Raw genomic sequence first — 26,368 nt, forward strand, 5'->3', positions numbered from 1 at the left:
TAGCAGATTCGCAAAATAGCGCCGTCACGCACGAAGTAGCGGGCGCGCAAAATGGCGCCTCGCAGATGGCCACGGCGTCCACGCCCGCGACCGTGGTAGCGCCCCTGGTGGATTCGAACCTTTTCCTCCTGCAAATGAGGGCCTTTATGGAACAAATGGGTGAGCGATTGGAGGGCCAAATGGGGGTAATGGGAAACCAAATGGGGGTAATGGGGAACCGGATGGATGCTCAGAGTGAGCAAATGAGGGCTGATAGTGAGCGATTAGAGGGCCAAATGGGGGTAATGAGGGACGAAGCGAGGGGTACCGTTGAGGGGTTAGACAATAATTTTAAGGGATTAGACGAGAAATTTGGGAAATTAGACAATAGATTAGGGGAAATACAGGAGGGGTTAATGGGGGTAGAAAACAGAATGGCCGCTCAAGAGAATCAAATGGAAGGGATGCAAAAAGGGTTAGAGGGGTTAGAAAACACCATGGAAGGCAAATTGAGGGACATGAGGGACCAAGCGGAAAGGGAAGTTAAACAAATGGGGCAGCAGATAGAGGGGGTCAGAATGAGGGTAGAAACCAAACTGGATGCTCACAGGGAGGAAATGGAGCAGATGAGGGTGGCATCTGGGCAGGAGATGCAAGTGATGGGAGAGGAGATCAGAAGAGGTGTGAGTGAGGAGGTCGGAGGAGTGCGCGAGGAGGTGAGGCACTGTAAGGAGCGCATGGAGAAGGAGGTGAGAAAGGGGACTGTAAAATTGCAAGGGGGTATAGAGGAATTGACGCTGGGAGTAGAACAACTGACAGTGGGACAAAAGGAGTTGGGGGACCAGGTAAAGAAGAACACGGCGGTAATAGAGGGTTTAAAATCGACACAGAAGGAGATGAAAAAGGACGTAGGGGTAATTAAAAAAGAGTGTCAGACGGTACATGAGGACTTGACGAGAAAAATGAACAAGGTGGTAGAGGTGATGGAGGTTAAAGAGCGGGAGGTGCGGGAGGTGCGGGAGCACATAGAAAAAAATTAAGTGGAGTTAGAGGAAGAACTTAAAGGGGCGCACGAGGAGATGAAGGAGGTGAAACAGAAATTAGAAGAAGTGGAAGAAGGGGTGAGCGAAATTAAGAAGCGACGGAGAGAGGATAAGAAAGAGATAAAAGAGGAGATAAAAGAATTGGTCCAAAGTCTGTGTTTGGATCGTGATGATGTGCTCATTAACCGGATGAGGGATTCGCAGGTGATGGAGGAGAAGCGAAGAGGAAGAGGACCCGGTGTAAGTGGTGACCAATATGGTCGTGCGTATGATGCGCCAGGGGATTTAATAAGCTTGGGGGTCGAGATGGACCCGGGTGTTCGTGAGAGGCCGTTGGTGAAGTGTGCGACAGGTCTGGTGTGCGAAAGAGGAGGTGTGCGAGAAAGTCCGACTCTGGGGTGTGTGAGGAAAAAGTGCGTGCCAAGGAGTGAGGGTGCTGGCGAGAATGAGTCGGTCGTAGCGCGTGTGCGAGGGAGCACATGGAAGCGCGGTGTGGTAAGTGTTACGGAGGGTGTGACTGGAGAGTGTGCGCAAGAGTGTGTGCGTGAAAGGTGTGTGACGGACGGGTGCATGGGGAAAGAGTGCGCTGTCAAAGGCAAGGAAGAATGCACACCTGTGGTGAGTGTTACAGAGGGTGTAACGGGAGAGTGTGCGCGAGAAAGGTGTGTGACGGACAGGTGCATGAGGAAAGAGTGCGCTGTCAAGAGTAAGGGTGAGTGCGCTGTCAAGAATGGAGGTGAGAGTAGTGAGAGTGACAAGGAGAGTGAGTTGGTTGTGACAGGTGAGCGAGGATGTACACCTGGGATGGAAGGGTGCACACCTGGAATGGTAGAGCGTGAGTGGGAATGCACGCTGGAGTTGGTGGTGAGGCACGTGGTTGGGTGTGCGAATGAGAGCACACCTGTGATTGTCACAGAGGAGGTGACAGAGGAGGGGGTGCGAAGAGGTGTGTTGGTGAGGTGTGCGACCAACGAATGTGTGCCAAAGTGTTCGGTGGTCAGGTGTGTGACCAAGGCTGTGAGTGGAATGGGCGTACCTGGGTGTGTAAGGAAAGGTACGAGGAGCATGGAAACGGCTGGATGTGTGAGCAAGGAACGGGCTGCGGGGTGTAAGCGTCCAGGTGAAGCATCGACGGTAACCGGTTTAGAGGTTAGAGCGACTTTTAGCCGAATCGGGCCCTCGGTGCGTGCTGGGCCTCGCTTTGAACGGCCGCGTCCGTGCTCCACTAGGCGGAGCGGAGCAGCCCGATAGAAAGGGTCGTCATAGCGACCACTTTTTGTTGAGGCATTCCGGCAGGTCGAGATCGGGACATTGGATGGCTCCGTGCCGAGATGGTGCGTGGGATCTCGGCACGGGTAAGCCCCCGTCCCTGCACCGAGTGCCGGACGCATCCAGCCGCTGGCACAGGACAACCCGCATCCATGGCTTGGCTTTACGAAGCCGGGCTTTGGACAGGGATTGGCGCACCGAGAGGCATTAGTGAGTAGACTGGGTGATGAGGTTAGTGTTTTGGACCCAAAATTAGAGAAAAACAAAATTTGATGATTGGCAAGGGATTGGCAGTAGTGATTGGCAGATGATGGGTAGTGATTGGCAAATTTTTAATTTGTTGAAATTTGATGTGCAAAATTGGTAGTGAGCGATGGGCCCGGTGGGTAAGGCTGGCATCCCTGCCACCCTTCCCATGTGGGGCAAATGCGCTATAGTTTATGGGGTTGATGGCAGTGAAAACTAGCCCGGGTGGGTTAGGTTATATTGATAGGGCCCTAGAAGATGACATTAGGTAACGTTAAGTTTAGTTAGTGACTGATACCTGTAGTGGGGACGCAGGTAGGTTAGTGTGGATTATAATGACGTGGGAGCGCAATAGTTTAAAGGGACGACTGGGAAGCGCAAGTTTCAGAGGGGAGTAGTTAGCTGAGATGATGCCGTGTGTGTGAGGATTGAACAGGTGAGGATTGAACAGGTGTGATCGAACAGGTGTGATTGCACAGGTGTGCAACTGGACAGGTGTGTGGAGCAATGGATGAGTAATGAGTGTGGTGGATCAGCGCGAATGCGCTTGGGGAGAGAAGGGTGCAGGCGGCACCAAGAGTGAGAGCACAGGTGTGTGGAGAGAGTTGGAGTAAGTGGTACGGGGTGGTGCGCATGGTGCGAAGGTGTGGATGGGGGAAGAGTGGACCCCTTTCACGAGTACCCGGGGCGGGTAGTGTAAGTGTTAGGTAGAGGGTATAGGTAAATTGTGGTTGGATATTGGCATTTGTGGTGCGGTTGCAGAATGGTATTGTGGATGGGTGCATTAGTGTTGTGGAAATGGCTGGGCGTGTAGCCTGTTAGTGTGTGTTGTTGGTTTGGGCACTCCACCACTGTGAGGATGTCGGCCAGGTGAGGCCGCAGGTGGGCTCTGGGAGCCGGTAGTTGTGGATGGGGCCCGAGGATCCGGAGGACGGACCCAGGTAGCCCAGTGCCAGAGAGGGCACCGAGTGGGGAGAGCGCCAGAGGGCCTTCCCCAGGTAGTTAGGTTAGGATAAGGAGCAGGTAAGCTCGGAGGCAACTGCAGTGGTGGAGGTGTGCAAGTGGGTAGACCCGCTGGGAGAGGTACACGTCGCGGCCCAGAAATTGTGCGAGGGCACCGAGAGATGAATCGGGGGAGTGAGACCCCAAATTGAAAAGCACCACAGTTTGGTCAATGGGAATTGGTTTTTTAGAACCCATAGTGTAAGAGGGCCAATGGTTTGGCAGAAGAAAGACCCCGGGTAATGTAAAGTTGTTAAAGTCATCTAGGAAATAGTTAGGATTGATGAACCTGTCGCACCATACGCAGCCACTTAGCTGTGGTGATGATGATGACTCCACACCTGTGTTTTCTTTGTTTTGTGTTGCAGGAAGTAAGGATTGCTGTGTGGATTTGTGAGACGCATCACGACGTGGATGAGACATTGGGGTGATTCCATCTCTCCCTCCCTAGGAGGGACTGATGATGAATTGGTGATAGCAAATTATGATGTTGAGTTGGAGATGGCAAATTTTGATGAGAGTTGAAAATGGCAAATTTGATTGGTTAGGAGGGAGAGAAGACGAATTTGGTTTATGGGAGGAACGGGGAAGACAGTAGGGACGTTTGTTGATTTGTAAAGTAGATGTTTATGGGTAGTGTTGTGTTTTGTGGATACAGTAAGGGGTAAGGGAGGGGCAATGTAGGTTACCTGGTGGGGGGGGGGGGGGCGTACGGTAGGAACGTACCTGTCTCACCTGGTTCCCATGTGCCCCTAGTGTGCATTACCTTGTGTTGCGTGCACTTTTGCGCCCTTACCACCTTACTCACTTGTCTGCTTCTTTTGTCTCCCACCTCCGAGGATCTGGCTTTGGGGCAGAGAGAGAGGAGAGAGAGGTGCTGGCTCCGCAGTTGTGGGCCTGCACTTTCGCTGCTTGCTGCCTGGATCGATACACCATATGGACCGCAATTTTGGTGGCCACCCACAATGGACCGCAGTTCTTTTGCGGCCAAGCACCACCCGTTGATGGACCTATGGGTCAACGTGGCACCTATGCCATACAAGGTGAACCACTAATAGTTGGCCCCCTTGACGGCCACAATTTAGAAATGGACGCGGTTGGCGCCTTTCTTTATTTTTGAAAGAGGCAAGAAGGCCAAGTGCACCACATGAAGGCAAGACCAGCGGCAGAACATCGGCCGGCTGCGACACCACCGGTGACTATAAACACTTTATTGGTGCACCGGATGGTGCTGACTGTATGAATAAGGGTGGTGCTTTTGGTGCTTGGAAGGGGTGCTCTGCACATTATTAAAGGCCGTAAGGCCACAGAGCACTCGTGGGTTGGTGTATCGATGCTGGCATGCGTGCTCTCTCTGTGCATAACATCTGCATGTGTTCCTCCAAAAACAGGTCCTGGATCGTAGTGTAAATATCAGCGTAGTCTTATGTAAATAATGCTCCCTACCGGCTGTATGTTTAGTTTGAGAATTCTTTCCGCGATTCGGTTATCCTGTGGGTGTGTTTCTGTGAGGAGAAGGGTGCAACGTCGCAGGGGGAATATTTACTCATTTGTGAATATCTGTAAAACTGTCGCACTCAGGGTAGAGTTAATAGTAGAGGGAACTACATCTGAGTGCCACACTAAAATAGGTAAAAATTTATCGGGTCGGGACGCCCCGAGGGTAGAGAAGGGTGCAATGTTGCGGATATGGGATTTGGCCTCCATATCCGCTTGTAAATATTCCCCTATTTCCCCAATACCCCCCAACTATCCCCAATCCCCCATTCCCTAGTCCCATTGCCTGTAAATAACACTCTGTAGAACCGACCTTCCCCTTTTTCCCCCATTAAATGTCGTGCCCAGGTCCACCGCATCTCACGTAGACAACTTTCGGACATCTTGCTAGTTATTCTTAGTCTATGTCAGTTAAGGACTCGTTTCCATTAATTCTGACTCTTCGTTGCACCAGAATGTGATTGTATGGCACCAGTAGAGAGTTTAGGACCTCCCCATACCTCCTCCCATCTTCCTCATGAAACCACAACAACCACAACTACAACAACAACTACCACAACAGCGCGCGGGGAGTGTGCATCCTCACTCCGGCTCGGTTAGCCGCCATTACCCATGTGCGCCGACGGGGTTACCACGAAGGGGCTGCCTGTCGGCCCCTCGTCAAGGGCGGAGCCCGGTAACCCCCCGCACCCAATGAGAAGCAATGGGCCGATTCCATCTGGGACGGAGCTAACGAGCCGAGGGCGTGTCACTCCCCGCCGGATATGCGCAGCCACTTACCGGACGTGAGGTGAGATGCGCCTCCAGCTTGGAGAAAGAACGTCACCTTCCAACGCTGACGCTGAGAGAGACCTCCCGCATCTCTGGACCGGACCGTGTGGATCCTGCCCCTGAGCCGAGGTGCACCTCGAGCTATCAACTACCGGCCCCTCCTTGCCATCAATCCCTGTGTGAGTCAGTTTTTGTCCTGTTTATCTGTGGTCTGTCGGGGCTAATATAAGACCGTGTTTAAGTGCCCACCTTACTATGCTGTACCTCTGGTCGGTGTAATCTAACGTTCCGATATATTATAACCTCCTCCAGAGGTCTTGAGAACTGTACCCTTGGTGTTGTGTCATTTTAACCCAGCCGTTGTGTCCTTTTCCTCAATTGATTTAGCGTAGCGCGACTCGGCCAACGTTCGAGTATAATCGGGTAAACTGTGCAGACGCGGCCATACCAAACCGCTCGGTAAACTAACATCCACAACCGCGTCTGTAACAATATATATATATATATATATATATAGTGGGGGAGAAGAAAGAGAATACATGGTGGGGGAGGTAGAGGAGAATACATGGTGGGGGAGGGGAGGGCAGAAGAGAATATATAGTGGGGGAGGGGGAAGAGAATACATCGGTGGGAGGGGGAAGAGAATATATGGTGGTGGAGGGGGAAGAGAATATTGTCGTGTCCCTGGGGTTAAGACCCCAAGAGGACGAATGGCCGAAACGAGCTTCACTCCAAGGCGTATACCGAACTTGGCAGTAGTGACACGCGCTGGAAGGTTTGAAGTCTTACCTGATTGGTAACACATGCAGGGGTTAATCCGAACCCACAAACACAAAGACGGGACAGCAAAATCCACAATACAAGGTAAGTAAAATTTGACAAATATAATGATTTAATGAAAATAAGTGCAAGTAAAAATGAAAGGTGAGGTAAAAACTGAAATTCCTAATTGAGATGTCTCCACTCAGATTCGTATACAAACAAGGGGAAAACGAAAGTAAAAGAAAATAAATAATGTTTGGTAATCGTCCGGCACTCAGCTTTGCTTCCCAAAATGGCTGGCAAGTCTTGCCAGTCACTCTTCACCTCCAAACCACCGCGTGGGAAATGCATAAAATGGCACGGAGTGGTGTTCTTTGACGTCCAGAGGAAACGACGCGGACCCAGTCCACCGCCGACGTCTATCCTGTGCCTTGGTGTTCCGACTGTCCTGAACCACTGTTTCTCACCAGCCCTTTCCCAAGAGCGCACACGAACCAAAGACCACATGCCCGCGACCAAGCCGGAACAAGGAGGAAATGCAATTGCCCACTATCAAAGCCAGGACCAGAAGAGCGAGTAAGATGGTGCAACCACGTCTTTTTTCCCCTTCACTCTCGAATGTTCCCATAATGACGTCATACTCTGTCCAATCACTGAGCGCTATCCTCTCATCCATCGCGCCTCCACCAATCACAAGGGCCGGGGTGTGGCCTCCTCGTTACGAGTCATCAGGGGGCGGAGTCCAATCTCTTTCAGGAATGTTTGGATGACGTCGTTGGCCAGGAGGCGGGGTTTGCATGCCGATTGGCAAATATGCTGGGTGTTAGTTAACCCTGGCGGCGTCGTGAGAGAATGAGTCCGTTTACAGTGCGGTCGTTGTAGTTATTATAATGGCGGCCCTTTTTGATGCAATAACAACAAAGGGTAAAATCACAGGGCAATTACACACTGAGGTTTATCCTCAAGCCCTACCTAATTAGTATAGCTCCACCCCTCGTATGGAGACACGTATACGATCTTATTCTATACATAGCCCCGACTTAGTTACATCAAGGTGGTTTCTTCTTCTTCGCAACACTCGGAGGATGCTAATATATACGATTCTATCTCGACTACGGTATTTGATTGTTTACCCCCAGAGACGTAAAAATATATAGTGGGGGAGGTGGGGAGAGAATACATGGTGGGGGAGGGGAAAGATAATAATATATAGTGGAGGATGGGGATGAGAATACATGGTGGGGGAAGGGGAAGAGAATACATGGTGGGTGAGGTGGGAGTGGGAAGAGAATACATGGTGGGGGAGGGGGAAGGAGGTAGATAATACATGGTGGAGGAGGAGGGAGGGGGAAGAGAATACATGGTGGGGGAGGGGGAAGATAATATATAGTGGGGGAGTAGGAAGAGAATACATGGTGGGAGACGGGGAAGATAACATATAGTGGGGGAGGAGGAAGAGAATACATGGTGGGAGAGGGGGAAGATAATATATAGTGGGGGAGGGGGAAGAGAATACATGGTGGGAGAGGGGGAAGATAATATATAGTGGGGGAGGGGGAAGAGAATACATGGTGGGAGAGGGGGAAGATAATATATAGTGGGGGAGGGGGAAGAGAATACATGGTAGGGGAGGGAGAACATAATAATATATAGTGGGGATGGTGGAAGATAATACATGGTGGGGGAGGGGGAAGATAATATATAGTGGGGGAGGGGGAAGAGAATACATGGTGGGGGAGGGGGAAGATAATATATAGTGGGGGAGTAGGAAGAGAATACATGGTGGGAGACAGGGAAGATAACATATAGTGGGGAGTAGGAAGAGAATACATGGTGGGAGAGGGGGAAGATAATATATAGTGGGGGAGGGGGAAGAGAATACATGGTGGGAGAGGGGGAAGAGAATATATAGTGGGGGAGGGGGAAGAGAATACATGGTGGGAGAGGGGGAAGAGAATATATAGTGGGGGAGGGGGAAGAGAATACATGGTAGGGGAGGGAGAACATAATAATATATAGTGGGGATGGTGGAAGATAATACATGGTGGGGGAGGGGGAAGATAATATATAGTGGGGGAGGGGGAAGAGAATACATGGTAGGAGAGGGGGAAGATAATATATAGTGGGGGAGGGGGAAGAGAATACATGGTGGAGGAGGGGGAAGAGAATACATGGTAGGGGAGGGGGAACAATAATATATAGTGGGGATGGTGGAAGATAATACATGGTGGTGGAGGGGGAAGATAATATATAGTGGGGGAGGGGGAAGAGAATACATGGTGGGAGAGGGGGAAGATAATATATAGTGGGGGAGGGGGAAGAGAATACATGGTAGGGGAGGGGGAACATAATAATATATAGTTGGGATGCTGGAAGATAATACATGGTGGGGGAGGGGGCAGATAATATATATTGGGGGAGTAGGAAGAGAATACATGGTGGGAGAGGGGGAAGATAATATATAGTGGGGGAGGGGAAAGAGAATACATGGTAGGGGAGGGGGAAGATAATATATAGTGGGGGAGTCGGAAGAGAATACATGGTAGGGGAGGGGGAAGATAATATATAGTGGGGGAGTAGGAAGAGAATACATGGTAGGGGAGGGGGAAGATAATATATAGTGGGGGAGTAGGAAGAGAATACATGGTGGGAGAGGGGGAAGATAATATATAGTGGGGGAGTAGGAAGAGAATACATGGTAGGGGAGGGGGAAGATAATATATAGTGGGGGAGTAGGAAGAGAATACATGGTGGGAGAGGGGGAAGATAATATATAGTGGGGGAGTAGGAAGAGAATACATGGTAGGGGAGGGGGAAGATAATATATAGTGGGGATGGTGGAAGGTAATACATGGTGGGGGAGGGGGAAGATAATATATAGTGGGGGAGGGGGAAGAGAATACATGGTAGGGGAGGGGGAACATAATATGTAGTGGGGATGGTGGAAGGTAATACATGGTGGGGGAGGGGGAAGATAATATATAGTGGGGGAGTAGGAAGAGAATACATGGTAGGGGAGGGAGAACATAATAATATATAGTGGGGATGGTGGAAGATAATACATGGTGGGGGAGGGGGAAGATAATATATAGTGGGGATGGTGGAAGGGAATACATGGTGGGGGAGGGAGAAGAGAATACATGGTAGGGGAGGGGGAAGAGAAGACATGGTAGGGGAGGGGGAACATAATATATAGTGGGGAAGGTGGAAGATAATACATGGTGGGGGAGGGGGAAGATAATATATGGTGGGGGAGGGGGAAGAGAAGACATGGTAGGGGAGGGGGAACATAATAATATATAGTGGGGATGGTGGAAGATAATACATGGTGGGGGAGGGGGAAGATAATCTATAGTGGGGGAGGGGGAAGAGAATACATGGTAGGGGAAGGGGAACATAATAATACATAGTGGGGATGGTGGAAGATAATACATGGTGGGGGAGGGGGAAGATAAATATATAGTGGAGATGGTGGAAGATAATACATGGTGGGGGAGGGGGAAGATAATCTGTAGTGGGGGAGGGGGAAGAGAATACATGGTAGGGGAGGGGGAACATAATAATATATAGTGGGGATGGTGGAAGATAATACATGGTGGGGGAGGGGGAAGATAATATATAGTGGAGATGGTGGAAGATAATACATGGTGGGAGGGGGGGAAGATAATATATAGTGGAGATGGTGGAAGATAATACATGGTGGGAGAGGGGGACGATAAGATATAGTGGGGGAGGGGGAAGAGAATACATGGTATGGGAGGGGGAAGATAATAGATAATGGGGTAAGGGGAGGAAAATAGATGGTAGGGGAAGGGGAACATTGAAGTGCGGTGCTACGCGCACAACTTGCTTGCCAAAGAGGTAGGCCACAACGCGTTTGATAACCAAAAGAGTCTTTATTAAGAAAGCTCAAACTGTAGCACTGGGCGGGCTCGAGCTTAGAGCCCGCATATATCTGCCGGGGCCACGCCTAGTCCCCGGGCGTGGCCGATCGGTCGATAGGCGGGGCATGCCCTCCAGTTACCCACCTGGACGTTCGCGCCACCTGCTGGTGCGTTGAATTCGTGTCCTCTTGCTTGTGTCCGCCACACGCGCCCCCCCAGAATTCCCGCGCACCTGAAGGGTGGGTTTGCGGGGAAGCCGGATGACCCGGCCGAAACGCCCCCTGGCGATGGGTGCCGGTCTGGGGGGTGGCGGGACGGCGGGGCTGGGGGGTGCCGGGGGTCCGACCGCCGGGCGGCGGCCTCGACGCGGAGGAAGAGCTGCTGGCGGGAGTGCCGGGGGTCCGACCGCTGGGGGGCGGCCTCGATGCGGAGGCAGAGCCGCTGGCGGGGGGTGGTCCGGATCGAGGTGGGCTGGCTTGAGGTGGTCCACGGAAATGTGATCCGGGGCACCGCTGATGTCGACCGTGAAAAATTTGTCCCCGGTCTCCAACACGCGGAAGGGCCCGTCGTACGGGGGCCGTAGCGGTGCCCGGTGGGCATCGTGCCGGATGAACACGTACTTTGCCGTGCGAAGCTCCGGGGCGACGTGGGAAGGTGGGCAACCGTGGTGTGCCGTTGGCACCGGGGCGAACCTCCGGGCAGTCTCCTGAAGGGTGGAGCGCTGTTGTGCCGCGGACCAAAGAGCCGTGGCGTCGGGGATGAATTCGCCCGGTACCCGCAGTGGTTGCCCGAAGACCAGCTCCGCCGAGGACGCGCGCAGGTCGTCCTTGGGTGCCGTCCTGAGGCCCAGCAGGACCCAGGGGAGTCTGTCGACCCAGCCGCCGTCGCAGAGGCTGCCCGGATCGCAGCCTTCATGGAACGATGAAAGCGCTCGCACAGGCCATTGGCCTGGGGGTGGTAGGCCGTGGTGCGGTGTAGTTTCACCCCGAGCCCTTGCGCCACCGCGGCCCAGAGCTCCGAGGTGAACTGGGGGCCGCGGTCGGACGAGATGTCGGAGGGGGCACCGAACCCGGCAACCCAAGTGGCGATAAAGGCTTGCGCCACCTCAGCCGCAGACGTTTCCGCCAATGGGACGGCCTCCGGCCACCGTGTGGTGCGGTCGACCATGGTGAGGAGGTGGGTGAACCCTCGCGAGGGGGGCAGAGGTCCCACTAAGTCGATGTGCACGTGGTCGAACCGCCGCTCGGGCACCGTGAACGGGGCCAACGGTGCCTGAGTGTGGCGGTGGACCTTTGCGCGCTGGCACACGAGGCACGTCCTGGCCCAGTCGCGGACGTCCTTCCGGAGGCCATGCCAGACGAACTTTGCACCGACGAGTTTCTGGGATGCCCTCGCGCCAGGGTGGGACAGGCTGTGGATGGCGTCGAACACCGTGTGCTGCCAGCCAGCAGGCACGATGGGGCGAGGCCGGCCGAGGGAGACATCGCATAGGAGGGCCGTGCCCGCGACGTCGAACGGCACCTTGGTGACGCGGAGGCCCGTGACGGCGGTCCGCAAGGCCTGGACGCCGGGGTCGGCGGTCTGGGCCTCCGCCATCCGGGCATAGTCGACCCCGAGGTGGACCGCGTGCACGACGGACCGGGAAAGGCAATCCGCCACCGGGTTGTCCTGACCCACCACGTGACGGATGTCCGTCGTGTACTCGGACACGGCAGAGAGGTGGCGCTGCTGCCGTGCCGACCATGGCTCGGCGACCTTGGCCATCGCGAACACAAGGGGCTTGTGGTCAACGAAGGCCGTGAACGGGCGGCCCTCCAGCAGATGGCGGAAGTGTCGGACCGCCAGGTGGAGTCCGAGCAACTCACGGCCGAAGGTGCTGTACCGGCGTTCGTGTGGGCGAAGCTACCGGCTGAAAAACGCCAGCGGTTGCCAAGCACCACGCACCCATTGCTCGTGCACCGAGCCCACCGCGTAATCCGACGCATTGGTGGTGAGGGCGATCGGTGCATTGGACGCCGGGTGCACCAGCATGGTGGCATCGGCCAGAGCCAGCTTTGCGCCCGCGAACGCCGCGGCCATCGGCTCTGACCATGCGATGTCACCTTTGCCCGGCTTGCCCCGGTGGGCCTCGTGCAAGGGGCGGAGGAGCTGGGCGACGTGGGGCACGAAGCGGTGGTAAAAGTTCACCATGCCCAGGAACTCCTGGAGCCCCTTGACCGTGCGGGCCGTGGGAAATCCCTGACCGCCTCCACCTTGGCCGGTAACGGGACGGCCCCGTGCTCGGTGATGCGGTGCCCCAAGAAGTCGATGGTGGTGACACCGAAACGGCACTTGGCAGGGTTGATGATTAAGCCATGCTGGCCCAGGCGTTCAAACAGCGTGCGGAGGTGGAGCAGGTGGTCTTCCCTGGACGCACTCCCGACTAGGATGTCGTCCAGGCAGACGAACAGGAAATGTAAGTCGCACAAGACGCTATCCATAAGCCGCTGGAATGCCTGAGCCGCATTCTTCAACCCAAAGGGCACCCTCAGAAATTCGAAGAGGCCGAAAGGAGTGATGACGGCCGTCTTCGGGACATCGACCGGTTGGACGGGGACCTGATGGTAGCCCCGGATGAGGTCCACCTTCGAAAACACGGTCGTGTTGGCCAACCGGGCGGAAAAGTCCTGAATGTGCGGGACCGGGTAGCGGTCGGGGGTGGTGGCATCGTTGAGCCGGCGATAGTCCCCGCACGGCCGCCATCCCCCGCCGGACTTCGGCACGATGTGCAGCGGGGAAGCCCAAGCGCTGTTGGAGCGCCGCACGATCCCCAGCCGCTCCAGCGTGGCGAATGCCGCTTTCGCCATGGCGAGCTTCGTGGCCTCGAGTCGGCGTGCCCGGGCATAGACTGGCGGCCCGACCGTGGGGATTTGATGCTCCACCCCGTGTTTAACGGCCACCACTGAAAAGGTGGGCCGCGTGAGGGCCGGGAAACTATCGAGGAGGCGGGTAAAGTCGTCCGCTGCCGGAAGCGTGCAATCTAAACTCGCCGGGACGGAACCCTCCAGCAAGCCGCTTGGCAAGCCGCCCGGTGAGCCGCTCAACGAGCTGCTCAGCGAACAAGCGAGCGAGCTAAAGGTTTCGGCCTGGACGAGCCGTTTGTGCTTTACGTCGACCAACAACCCATTCGCACATAGGAAGTCCGCACCGAGCAATGCCATCGGCACGCTAGCGGTCTCGAACGACCATTGAAAGCACTGCCCTCCGAACCGCAGGGAGAGGCAGCGCTTCCCAAACGTGCGGATGGGTGTACCGTTGGCGGCAAGCAACGCGGGGCCCCGGCCCGCGGTTCGCTTGTCGGACGTGTAGGCTGGGATGACGCTTACCTGCGCTCCTGTATCACAGAGGAAACGGCGCCCGGACAAGGTGTCCGTGATAAAGAGGAGGCTGCCGGAATGGCCGATGCTCAGAGCCGCTACCGAGCGCCGGCTTGGTCGTTTCCCGACTTGTCAAATGAGCACGGTGGGCAACACTTCCTCGCCTTGTGGCCGAACCTGGCATGGTAAGAGCACCAGGCTTGCGGCGGCGGGGGCTTCGGCGGCCGCGGTTTTCTCGGCGGTGGTGGTGGGCGGGGCGCGGCAGCGGCCACGAGGGACGCAGCAGCATCAGCCTCGGGATCCACGACGGCCGCACCGTAACCCGACCGCATGTCGCAAGCCGCGAAGAACTTGTCGGCCTCTACAGCCAGGGCGCGGGGTGCTTTTATTTTGGAACCGGCCAGCGCGAGGCGTACCTGTGCGGGTAGCTGGCGTAGGAAAAGCGCCCGAAATAAGAAATCCGGGGCTTGGTCACCCAGCAACGACAGCATATGATCCATCCGCACGGATGGTCGGGTGTCGCCGAGTTCGGGAAGGTCCAGGAGGCGGTCGGCCCGTTCGATCTCCATGAGGCCGAACGTGGCGATGAGGAGACGTTTGAGTGCCCCGTACTTGTGGTCGGCCGGCGGGTGCCGCAGGATGGACACGACTCGGGCGGCAGTGCCGGGCCCGAGGGAGGCGACCACGTGGTAGTAACGGGTCTCGTCCGCCGTTATGCCTCGAAGCTGAAATTGTGCTTTGGCCTGCACGAACCACACATCGGCCTGTGCTTCCCAAAACTCTGGGAGTTTTACCATGACGGCGTTGTTGGCCATGGCGCGTTCAGTGGACAGCAACGGCTGAACCAATCGGGGCCACCAGTGAAGTGCGGTGCTACGCACACAACTTGCTTGCCAAAGAGGTAGGCCACAATGCGTTTGATAACCAAAAGAGTCTTTATTAAGAAAGCTCAAACTGTAGCACTGGGCGGGCTCGAGCTTGGAGCCCGCATATATCTGCCGGGGCCACGCCTAGTCCCCGGGCGTGGCCGATCGGTCGATAGGCGGGGCATGCCTTCCAGTTCCCCGCCTGGACGTTCGCGCCACCTGCTGGTGCGTTGAATTCGTGTCCTCTTGCTTGTGTCCGCCACAACACATAGTGGAGGGGGCAGGTATAGAAGATATATTGGGGGAGAGGAGGGACATAAGATTGTGAGGTGAGGGGAAGAAAATTGCAAAATAAAATTTCCATTAAACATAATCTGACACAGGCTATTGAGTGAGTAGTCCACCTTCTTTCTTGATCTGAACCATCTGTTATTCTCTCTCTTTTTTATTTTCTCCTCTAAATGTTACTCCCTCCATCATCGAAGGTGGGGACGGACAGAAATTATGTTTTCATCCCTGTTTGTCTTTGAGCACGATATATTGAATGGTTGTGGATGGATTTGGACGAAACTTGGTGGACAGGTTGGGTGTGTGACGAGGACAAATCAACTCGATTTTGATGAAGATTCGGATCTGAGATATTTTTTATGGCATAGCACGCATGGCAGTGCTGTCTAGAACAGCGTTTGTGTGTCCGTATGTATGTCCCCACAAATCAGATCCACCAATCAGAGTTGAGGATCTGGTCATATGACAGAGGGACAGTGTTTTATAACCATTAAAGTTTCATATTTTACTAAAAGGAAATATAATAACCTTCTGTGGAATGTTTTGGGGTCCCAGCGGTTGTCGTACGGTAGATAGGAAGTTTCAGAAATCCTCAATACAATTATGATTTTGAAATGCGATCGACACGGACCTTGCTCCCAAATCCGGAAGTGAGCAGATGATGACGGTTTGCTGGTTTGATATTTTTGCTTCCACCACCAAAGATGGATGGAGGTTCTGTTTTCACCCCTGTCTGTCTGTCTGTTTGTTTGTTTGTTTGTTTGTTTATCCGTTTGTTTGTCCATTTGTTTGTTCGTTTCTTTGTCCATTTGTGAACAAAATATCTCAAAAGGTTTTGGACAGATTTGGACGAAACTTTTTGGACAGGTTTGTGTGTGACAAGGAAGAATCGATTCTATTTTGGTAAAGATCCAGATCCGGATCCAGCTAGTATAATTTTTTAAGTGATTTGGCCAACCAGGCGGAGGTATGCTCTCTACTGAGTGCCGTTCTAGTTCTCAATACAATCGTGATTTAACATTATATTTTGACATGTTAATGCTGCAGTATTAATAAATTTGTGATTGGAATGATGAATAGGGGAGAGGCAGGTTAGTTGATACAGTAGGTTAGTTGATACAAACTTCCTCCTAGCCCTCATAAATGAAACTTGTGTAAATGCTGCCCTCTGTTGTTAGCTAGTTGCATTACATATCATTGATAAGTCGGTCAATAAGTTACAGACAAAGAAAGGGTGTGATGCTCCAAAAAACCTGATTTGTGTCCTCCTGAGTAAAAACGCCAACAAAAGGTAAGATCATTTATTGTGATAATACCCCATAGATTTCACAGGAGTTCTCATTGGTTGATTATACCTTGTGAAAGTGGCTTTCAGGCTACGCTGCTTTGATTGCCAGGATAATACACGTAAGCATGTGGGCAACATGTGTTGCAAAAAACCCATGGATGGGTTAGATGATACAGTCTGAGTAGGTTAGTTGATACGCCAATCAACTAACCCTCCCGACCTGTATCAACTAACCCATTCATTTTTTTTTTTTTACAAGACAATGCTGTAGCCATTTGTAACTGGGCTTCATACATCTTAATATATGTAGGCCTATATAGCCTACACTGTACATCTTCTTATTATAATAGAGCAAACGTATATGGTTCGGTATGTATGTATGTATGTATGTATGTATGTATGTATGTATGTATGTATGTATGATTGTATGTATGTATGTATGTTTGTTTATATGTGACGAAAACGTCTTCTTCTTCTTCAAATAAAATTACCACCCTCTTAATTAACCCTCTTAATTGCGTTAAGACTGATGAGACCCCTCAGACCTTTGATGACCCTTGAATTCCCCCAAGACCCTTCAGACAACCAAGACACCTGAAGACCCAAAATACCCTGAAGACCCCCAAAGACCCAAAATACCCTTCAAGGCCCCGAGGCTCAATAAGACCCTGAATACCCAAAGACCCTGAAAACCCGAAGACCCAAAACACCCCGAAGACCCAAAACACCCCGAAGACACAAAACACCCCGAAGACCCAAAACACCCCGAAGACCCAAAACACCCCGAAGACCCAAAACACCCAGAAGACCCAAAACACCCCAAAGACCCAAAACACCCCGAAGACCCAAAACACCCCGAAGACCCAAAACACCCCGAAGACCAAAAAACACCCCAAAGACCAAAAAACACCCCAAAGACCAAAAAACACCCCGAAGACCCAAAACACCCCGAAGACCAAAAACACCCCGAAGACCCAAAACACCCCGAAGACCCAAAACACCCCGAAGACCCAAAACACCCCGAAGACCCAAAACACCCCGAAGACCCAAAACACCCCGAAGACCCAAAACACCCCGAAGACCCATAACACCCCGAAGATCCAAAACACCCCGAAGACCCAAAACACCCCGAATACCCAAAACACCCCGAATACCCAAAACACTCCGAATACCCAAAAGACCCCGAATACCCAAAAGACCCCAAAGATCCAAAAGACCCCGAAGACCCAAAACACCCCGAAGACCCAAAACACCCCGAAGACCCAAAACACTCCGAAGACCCAAAACACCCCAAAGACCCAAAACACCCCGAAGACCCAAAACACCCTGAAGACCCAAAACACCCCGAAGACCCAAAACACCCCAAAGATCCAAAACACCCTGAAGACCCAAAACAACCCGAAGACCCAAACAACCCAAAGACCCAAAACACCCTGAATACCCAAAAGACCCCGAATACCCAAAATACCTTGAAGACCCAAAAGACCCCGAAGACCCAAAACACCCCGAAGACCCAAAACACCCCGAAGACCCAAAACACCCCGAAGACCCAAAGCAACCCGAAGACTCAAAACACCCCGAAGACCCAAAACACCCCGAAGACCCAAAACAACCCGAAGACCCAAACAACCCAAAGACCCAAAACACCCTGAATACCCAAAAGACCCCGAATACCCAAAATACCCTGAAGACCCCCAAAGACCCAAAAGACACCGAAGACCCTTAAGACCCAAAAGCCTCTGAAGACACCAAAGACCCTGAAGACCCAAAACACCTCAGAGACCCAAAATACCCTTAAAGGCCCAGAGGATCCAAAAGACCCTGAAGACCCAAATGGCCCTGAAGACCCAAAACACCATGAAACCCAAAAGACACCAAAATGGTCAAAGATGCCTACCCCTCTGAAACGACGTGTGGTGAGGCACCGAGTCACGCTAGTCTTTAGAATATAAGAGTTGTGTCCATCTGAGTTGTGAATCTTGTTCCTTTCCTGATATTTGATGCTTGCCGATTCATTTGTTTGGCAGATTTTTTTTCTCTCTAACTTACCTTTCACCCTATTGTTAGATATACTTTACATTACCTATGTATACATAGCAGGTATACAACTGAATAAATAACAAACAAACAGCTTTAATTAACAGTGCTCATTGACTCTGAAAATAGCATTAGTACAAATATTATACATAAATGATGGTATGTAGCCTAGTTTGATGTGTATCTGTAATTATGTGCATGCTAATTTGTTACCATTGGCAGAAATACCATGTAAATCGATGTATCATCTGACTCATTCACCATGTAAATCGATGTATCATCTGACTCATTCACCATGTAAATCAATGTATCATCTGACTCATTCACCATGTAAATCAATGTATCATCTAACCCATTCACGCCTACCAAGGTGTATCAACTAACCCACTTGGTCAGGTCAGATGATACGTTTGACAAACAGTTTTTTTGTGAGCCACCATTCCAAGTTTGATAATGCAGCGGATCTGGCATGCTTTACAGATATGTACAAGACCCTGTTATTTCTTTTGGACAATTCATGAATCCTGTCGAGCTAACAGTCTTCATTATAGGCCAACATAACTGAAAAGTGTATCAACTAGCCTGCCTCTCCCCTATCTAAGTCATTCACGAACCTGCTGTCCATGCCTGAAGTCAAAAAATTGTAATACTTCCATTATTTGCAAACTGGTATCCCCACCCATTTCATACTATCCTCTTCAACTAAAGTATCAAACAAGCCCGGCTACGTCGTTGTTAGACTATCGGTCTTTTTTAATTTTCCAAGTGTGGTGAAAATGAAGAAGAAGAAGAGCCTTCGTATGCGTGGAGCATCTTGGATGCCTATTTATGGGCGAACGCTCGGTGTGCGAGAGAGTCAGTATCTTGTCTGCTGAATGAGTTATGCTGAGATGTGCGCTGGTTCTTCTTGGTGAGGAGAGATTGGGATTGATGACTAATGTCAGAATGCTTGACCCTTTTTATAATGCTTTATTTGCTTTGTAGGACTGATGAAAATATTGTCTGTTGTATCGGATGCCAAAGATCGATTTTAATAAAGCCTCGTATCCTGAAGTGAGGTCTGGAAGCTTTTTCAATACACCAAGTGATAGTGATTCTTCACCATTGAGAGAGAGAGGGCCAACAACAATATCTAGGATGTTATTTCAAAAAGTTGTGGACGGATTATAACAAAACTAGGTGGATGAGTTGATTAGGTGACAAGAACAAGCCGATTAGATTTTGGTTCAGTTCTGGATTCAGATCCGACCTATCTGAGGGATACAAAACGTAAACTTTTCTTCCTGGCAGAGGTTCGCTCTCTACCGAGTACCGTTCTAGTTACTCCACGCATGCGAAGCGAAAAGCAGGATGAAGCAATCGAGTCATAACCGTCCATCCATCCGTCTACCTTATTCGTTTATAATCGTCAGTTTATGATCGAGGAACAACTTATTCAAATCGAATGTTGCATTTTGAACACTAATCGGAACATGAATCAGAACACAAGTTTGTCGTTTTACCGAACCATGACTATGAATTACTCCTGATCGCATATGCACAGAGAAGAGTGAGATAATATTTTTACTCTCTGTCTGGCAGTCAAACAAAATTGAAAATCATTCCAAACAGGAAACTTACTGTTTCTAAGGACGTTATAAAGGACACAAACAACGGGCATTAAAAAAAACGAATGCAATGTGTCAGATAGGGTGACATAACACACACTGCGGTAAATGGCGGTAAAACCCGGAATACATTTATCTATACGACTTTTACAATCATAATTTAATTATATACTATACTTGAAGACTTTAGTACACAAATCGTCTGTCCTAATACTTCCAAGAACCTCCAGCTCTGCAGTACGGTACTTCAATTTAAATAAACGTCCAGTGGGGTGGTGTTCGCGGACTGCTTCTGGACTACTTCAATAGCACTAAACTTTCAGATTTTTTTAACGATCATTATTCTATTAAAAGTTTAAGTAACTGCACAGGGTATCTTGTTCTATGAACTCAAATTTTTACTGCATCTAGTTTATCCAAAATGTCAAAATTTGAACTCCTGCCCATATAATGCAGCGCCTTATAATGGTTTTCCCATGAAAGGTGGTGTATAAATTTTTTTATTTGATTGGTTGATTGAATTTTCCCCCTAATCCCTGAGCTACTTGTACAAACTATATTACAACATGAACCCATTCCTAGGGCATCACATTTCTCATTCAGGGTAATCACCAACAGTGAAAGTCTGACAACAGCTGTCCCTTTGAACCCGAACCCGAAACCTGTATATATATATATATATGGCAGATGCAAATACCAACTCAGCTGAGCTGGTCTCCCACAAATTGTCTTTTGCTCTACTCAACGCCATAGGTGGCACCTGCCACTTGTCAATGATTGCGAGGCATCGCGTGTGCTTTTATTGCACAATTCACGACGAATCATGAGTTCGGGTGAATACAGCCCGATGTCTGAACAGACTAAATGTTCTCAACTTGATGCTCCGGTCATTAATGCAAATGTGTTTCATTGCCTTGGACCATGATGGAGAGTTGTGTTAAAATGCCTGTCTCCTGCAGCACATCATCACAAATATATCCCAAGACGTTCTTCGAGTGTCAACAGATGTGTCTCGTCGGGGCCTTGAAGCTCTTCGTTTGAAATTTTCCGGCCCATGATGCAAAATCTCTTTCAAACATCCATATACTGCTGTCTGGCAGCACCACGGCTGCCATCTTTCGAGACTTCTGTTGATTGGCCACTTTGCGATCATTAAAAATCAAAAGAAACCAGAACGCTGTGTCAATTTACTTTTCTTGCCTTTCACAGTTGCTGCATTTCATAAACGTTCTGCAACCTCTGATTACCTGCTGGAAGAATCTAGCAATAGGAAAATTGTCAATGCCGCCATTATAATTTCCATATCAAGTGCAAGCCAGGACTGCAGTTAGGTCACGTGGCTATACGGTGAGCCTCATTCCGCTCCATGAGTTTCCAACCTGTCTTGTCATCCCAGGAAAGAGGAAGCATCTGATGGGATTCATCTCCAACGCACGCGTGTATTTGAGGCATGTTGCATCCCATACAAAAAAAACAAACCCAGAGCTAACATTGTTGAGGATCAAGAACTTCGTCCATTCTTCATATAAAAGTTGAGCCTTCCAGTGAGGATGCATGCTCTGGACTTCTGGTGTACCTGGATGGTGATATCCGCTGCATAAATGTCCACTCTTCTTGTCAACTATGCTGGTGCGTTTTTCAGAAACAAAATGTTGTTGCTTGTAATAGATGCTATTCCACGTAGATTGATGTGCATGTTTCTACCACTCCTAGTTCTACCTCAACCATTGAATGAAAACGAATCCTGTGAACAAAATCTACCTTTTCTGGTGTGCTCTCCGCACAATGGGATCTGGGTGTAGGACACATTACCGATGTTCCAGGATTGAACAACAAAGGAAAGGCAAGAAGCAGTTTGACAAATTATACTTTCAATGTTAATGTCATTTACCTTGACATTTCCTCCCTCCTCTCCCCCTGCGAGAGAATATAATTGATTTATAAGTGATGCAAACATTCATATCCATGTTGGATTCAATTTGTGCGAATCTGTTACATTGAATTTCAACTAATCCATTTACCTCTTCCCGGGAGACTACAGGCCGCAGCTTCACCGATAGAGATGGAGGTGAAGGATGCCCAAGGTGGGAGTACATTCCTTCATTCTCACCTCCTCCCCCAACCCCCATCTATACCGCTAGCTTTACCCACAAACCCCGAAACGCTCTCACCTGTCTGCGTGAATCAGAACACGTGGTAAAGGGCACAGAGACACATCTCAAGACCTCACGAAGCAATGCATTCACACCAGGGATACAACCAATATTTTAATAAGGGGCAGTGTTGGGGAGCTGGGGGGCAGAGGAGGTACAACGACGTTGCTTATCAAGTAGCAAAAATCACTAGAAATTGGAAAAATCATTGTTGGATGATCAAGGAGAAGGTCCCTGACTGCCCCTCTCAGCCCCATTGCACCCGTCATTCATCAACCTGGTTGGACACTTACAGGTGAAGATGATGAAAGCATAATGCAATGCAAATAGTATTGAGCCAGGCGAACAGAAGTTGATGTGTGCCCTTGTACAAAATTTTTCCAAAAGACGAAAGATGTATTTGTTGTACACCGCTCCTTTCCTATGCCATCTCCAGGCAGGTCATAGAATATTGACGTCATTGCTGGGCACCGAAGGGGGCTCGACATTGACGCGCACTGAAAGGGAGTACTCAGTTTTCACTCCGGTTTCTTGCTTGTTTGTTTGTCCGGGAATATCTCAGCCATCCTTTGAGCTAGGAAGCTGAAATTTCATCACAATAGTGAGCAAGTACTTCGTCAAAAACGGTATTTCTTGTTTTTTGATTAATCAATCAATTGATTCGTTACTTAATTATTATCGATTAATTAAGTAGTTATTTATTTCCTTTCTCTTCTGGACAATATCTCAGGCCCCTTTTGAGATCGGAAGCTGATATTTGCACACGACAGTGACCAAGTGATATGGCTATAAAGGATATTTTTGATTTATTGATTAATCAATTCATCGATTAATTATTTATTGATTAAAGAAGAAATTTAAAAAAATTTTGATTAATGACTTATTTAATTAATTTTATAAAAGATACAGCTTCGCATGAAGCACGAATGGTTTAGGTATGCTATTAGCCAATGATTAAGAAAATATTTTATGATCATTATTTATTGACTAGTGGGGGCACCCATGGGAATCCCAATTGATTAATTATTTTATGATTATTATTTATTTATTTTATGATTATTATTTATTTATTTTATGATTATTATTCATTTATTTATTTTCTTTATCATCTGGACAATATCTCAGGCACCTTTTGAGCTTGGAAGATGATATTTGCACACGGCAATGACCAAGTGATGTGGCTATAAGGGATATTTTTGATTTATTGATTAATCAATTAATCGATTAATTTTTTATTGATTAAATCATTAATTTTTTTTTTTTGATTAATGGCTTATTTAATTAATCTTCAAAAAGATACAGCTTCGCATGAAGCACTATTGGTTTAGGTATGCTATTAGCCAATTGATGAAGAAAATATTTTATGATCATTTATTGATTATAATTATGCAATTAATCAATCAATTATTGTGCACCTCTCCCACCCGATACAGTAAATATGAGCTGCACGACGGTGCCCACTGAAAGTTAGAGCAGAAATTTCGAATTTGTTCGCATATGATTGGTGAAGCTCACCGTAGGATATTTACGTACACCAACTAATGCCAGCAGACTCGATTCCCAGCTTAACCTCCGCCCGGTACCCGATGGACGACACACACATTGATGGCTCGTCCTGCCTGTGAAACACCAGGGTGTCAGTTTATAGCTGGGTCGGGATTCAAACCCAGGCTAGACGGCTCAGAGGTGAGTGTGCGTATGTCTATGCTCGAGGCCACACGACCAGTCCATTTAGCTATTAGTAATTGCTGTGATTTGGAAATGGCACTGACGACATGGTCCATTTGGCCTTCAAATGTACTGGCTTAGTTTATGTTTTTTTAGCTCATCTATGACAAGATCAAGAAACCACTCCAAGGAGGGAAAACTGGACATTTAGAAGAATAAGGGATTGGAGTGGGTTAACGAGGGTAGAAAAGATCATGGTTTTGGATTGCGGACGATCTGAGATGGTGGTAAACAGCTGTCTTGAAGACCTGGAGGGAAGAATGATATTGAAGAGAATGTGGAGGTTGGTTCCACAGGCAGGAAAAAAAAAGAGGACAAAATGAGTGGAGGTGAGCAGTGATCCTGGATATAGGTAGGTCGAACGGAAGGCGGAAGGAATTCAAAAAGGTCAATTCAATCTTGTCTGCAAACTGACACATTGTTACTATTTCCTGCATTTGAGCTGCGGTCAGTTCATGTTTAATCTGAATTCTGTACGGATACCATTTCACATCGTGGATGAGAATTCTTCTCCCAATTTCACGTGAAATTCCAAGCTCTTGACTCCGATGCCTGAGAGATTTCAAAGGGTCACTGCCCACTAAATCCCAAAAAGGTCAATGTTCTCAAGAGACCTCACATCGTGAGGATGACCCAAATATGTTGGTCCTAAAGCACTTTTACTGTTGAGATTTGCGACAGTGCCTAACTCTGAATGTTTTGACCCAGGTAAATGTCCATGACTTGTATGGCACAGTGTAAGTTCCCAACTCACGTTTAAACTCATTTTAAATCTTCTTGAATGAGTCAATTTTAAGAAAAATCCCCACAAAATAAGTCTTTCGCCTAATTATCCACGACATCTATAATAAATAACACCGTAAAGCGGGCGTAACCCCTCAGCCCATGCATGGTGGAAACCAATTTCAAGATGGCTGCCGTGGCGGCCATATTTAAAATTGCAGCGCGCCCATTTTCGAAAGGAACCTTCCTCTACTCAACCCCAACACACACTGCAAAAATAGATTTAACCGGAAAAGCCGTTCTGCTTGAAATTGACGGAAACCAATTTCAAGATGGCTGCCGTGGCAGCCATATTGAAAATCGCAGCACGCCCATTTTCGAAAGGAACCTTCATCTACTCAACCCCAACACACACTGCAAAAATGGATTTAATCGGACAAGCCGTTCTGCTCGAAATTGACGGAAACCAAAAGTTGACGGACGCCCGGATGGCTGCCGTGGCGGCCATATTGAAAATCGCAGCGCGCCCATTTTCGAAAGGAACCTTCCTCTACTCAACCCCAACACACACTGCAGAAATGGATTTAATCGGACAAGCCGTTCTGCTTGAAATTGACGGAAACCAAAAGTTGACGGACGTCCGGACGATGCCCGTGACGACAATACCCCTTGGCCCAATTTGGGCTGAGGGGTGAATAGGGAAGAATAGTCACCAACTATTGTCGTCTTTCTTGTGGTTCACTTCTTCAATCACCTGAAAAAAAAAACAAGAGGTTGTCTTTAGTAAGACGGAAGATATTAGAAAAAAGGTGTGTTCTGTTTTTTAGGGTCACCCTGTATATTATGGAGGATTTTTGTCCATGTAACATATGCAGGATAATGACATTAAAACAAACCAGTGTACTTTTGCATGACTTACAATTACGCCGGTAGGTAATTGACAAATCAACCCGGTGTAGATGGGGGTATGAATGAACTAAAGGTCATGGTCCCATGAGCCACATCCTCAGATGGGAGCACCAAACTGGGCAACATGTAACTATATACCAAGTGGTTTTTTACGCTCTCTCTCAACGGTCGTTGTTGCTGTTTCATATGCGGCCTGTGGCAGCTGGTTGCACAGTTTCTGGAAGCGCAACCCACATTGTGTTACTTCAACAGCACGACAGGGCTTCAAACTCAAGACCCTATGATCTGAAGCCAGCCAACCTAACCTTTAAGACAACAGTTGCACTATAGAGGAGATACTCATCATAGCGATCGTTTTTAATGTATCATGGTCAAGTTCATGGTCAAGGGGACCAAAAAAACAACAACAACCACGGTTCCCGAAAAAGGCCAACCCCCGCTTTGCGGGGAAAAATGGCCTCTAAAGGTGTTTTTTTTTTTTTTTTAAATGGTCAAGTGACCTTGCCTACTACACTAAATGCTGCCATCCAAGACATCAACCTTCAAATCCCCAAGGGTATATGTCGGCAGACCGATTGCTTGCTCCTTATCGAAGTCTGCCAAACTGCACCCACTCGCACGCAGCTCTGTGCCTGGTGACCTTTGCGATCGACGTTCCATCGTCCCCTCCCCCTTCCCCACTTCCCGTGCCTCCAACCCCCAAGCCCTCTCCCTCCCACAGATCTCCCGACGTCCCTGCTCTCAAATGTTGTACTTGTGTGCTTCCCTCTCTCTCCCCATCTTGTCTCCCGCTCCCTTTATCTTATGTTTTATGTGTCAGTTTTTTTTTTGTGATTAATGTTAGCTCCTACACGAGCCTCGATCTTGTATACAATTTTTTTTTTTTAATCGTCCATCTTTCCTACGAATCTTCCGACGTCGTCGGCACAATGCTCGGACAGACGTTTCCACAACTTCCTG

At 49.3% G+C, this 26,368-nt stretch overlaps 1 protein-coding gene across 1 annotated transcript in view; it reads left to right on the top strand.

Annotated features, from left to right (window-relative positions):
- The window catches only part of ST3GAL5 (ST3 beta-galactoside alpha-2,3-sialyltransferase 5), a 1,112,943-nt gene that overhangs the window by 826,584 nt on the left and 259,991 nt on the right, over positions 1 to 26,368 (top strand). The window lies entirely within an intron of this gene.

Source organism: Myxine glutinosa, chromosome 2 (genome assembly GCF_964187855.1).
Source record: "Myxine glutinosa chromosome 2, kmMyxGlut1.1, whole genome shotgun sequence".
NCBI classification, from domain to species: Eukaryota; Metazoa; Chordata; class Myxini; order Myxiniformes; family Myxinidae; genus Myxine; species Myxine glutinosa.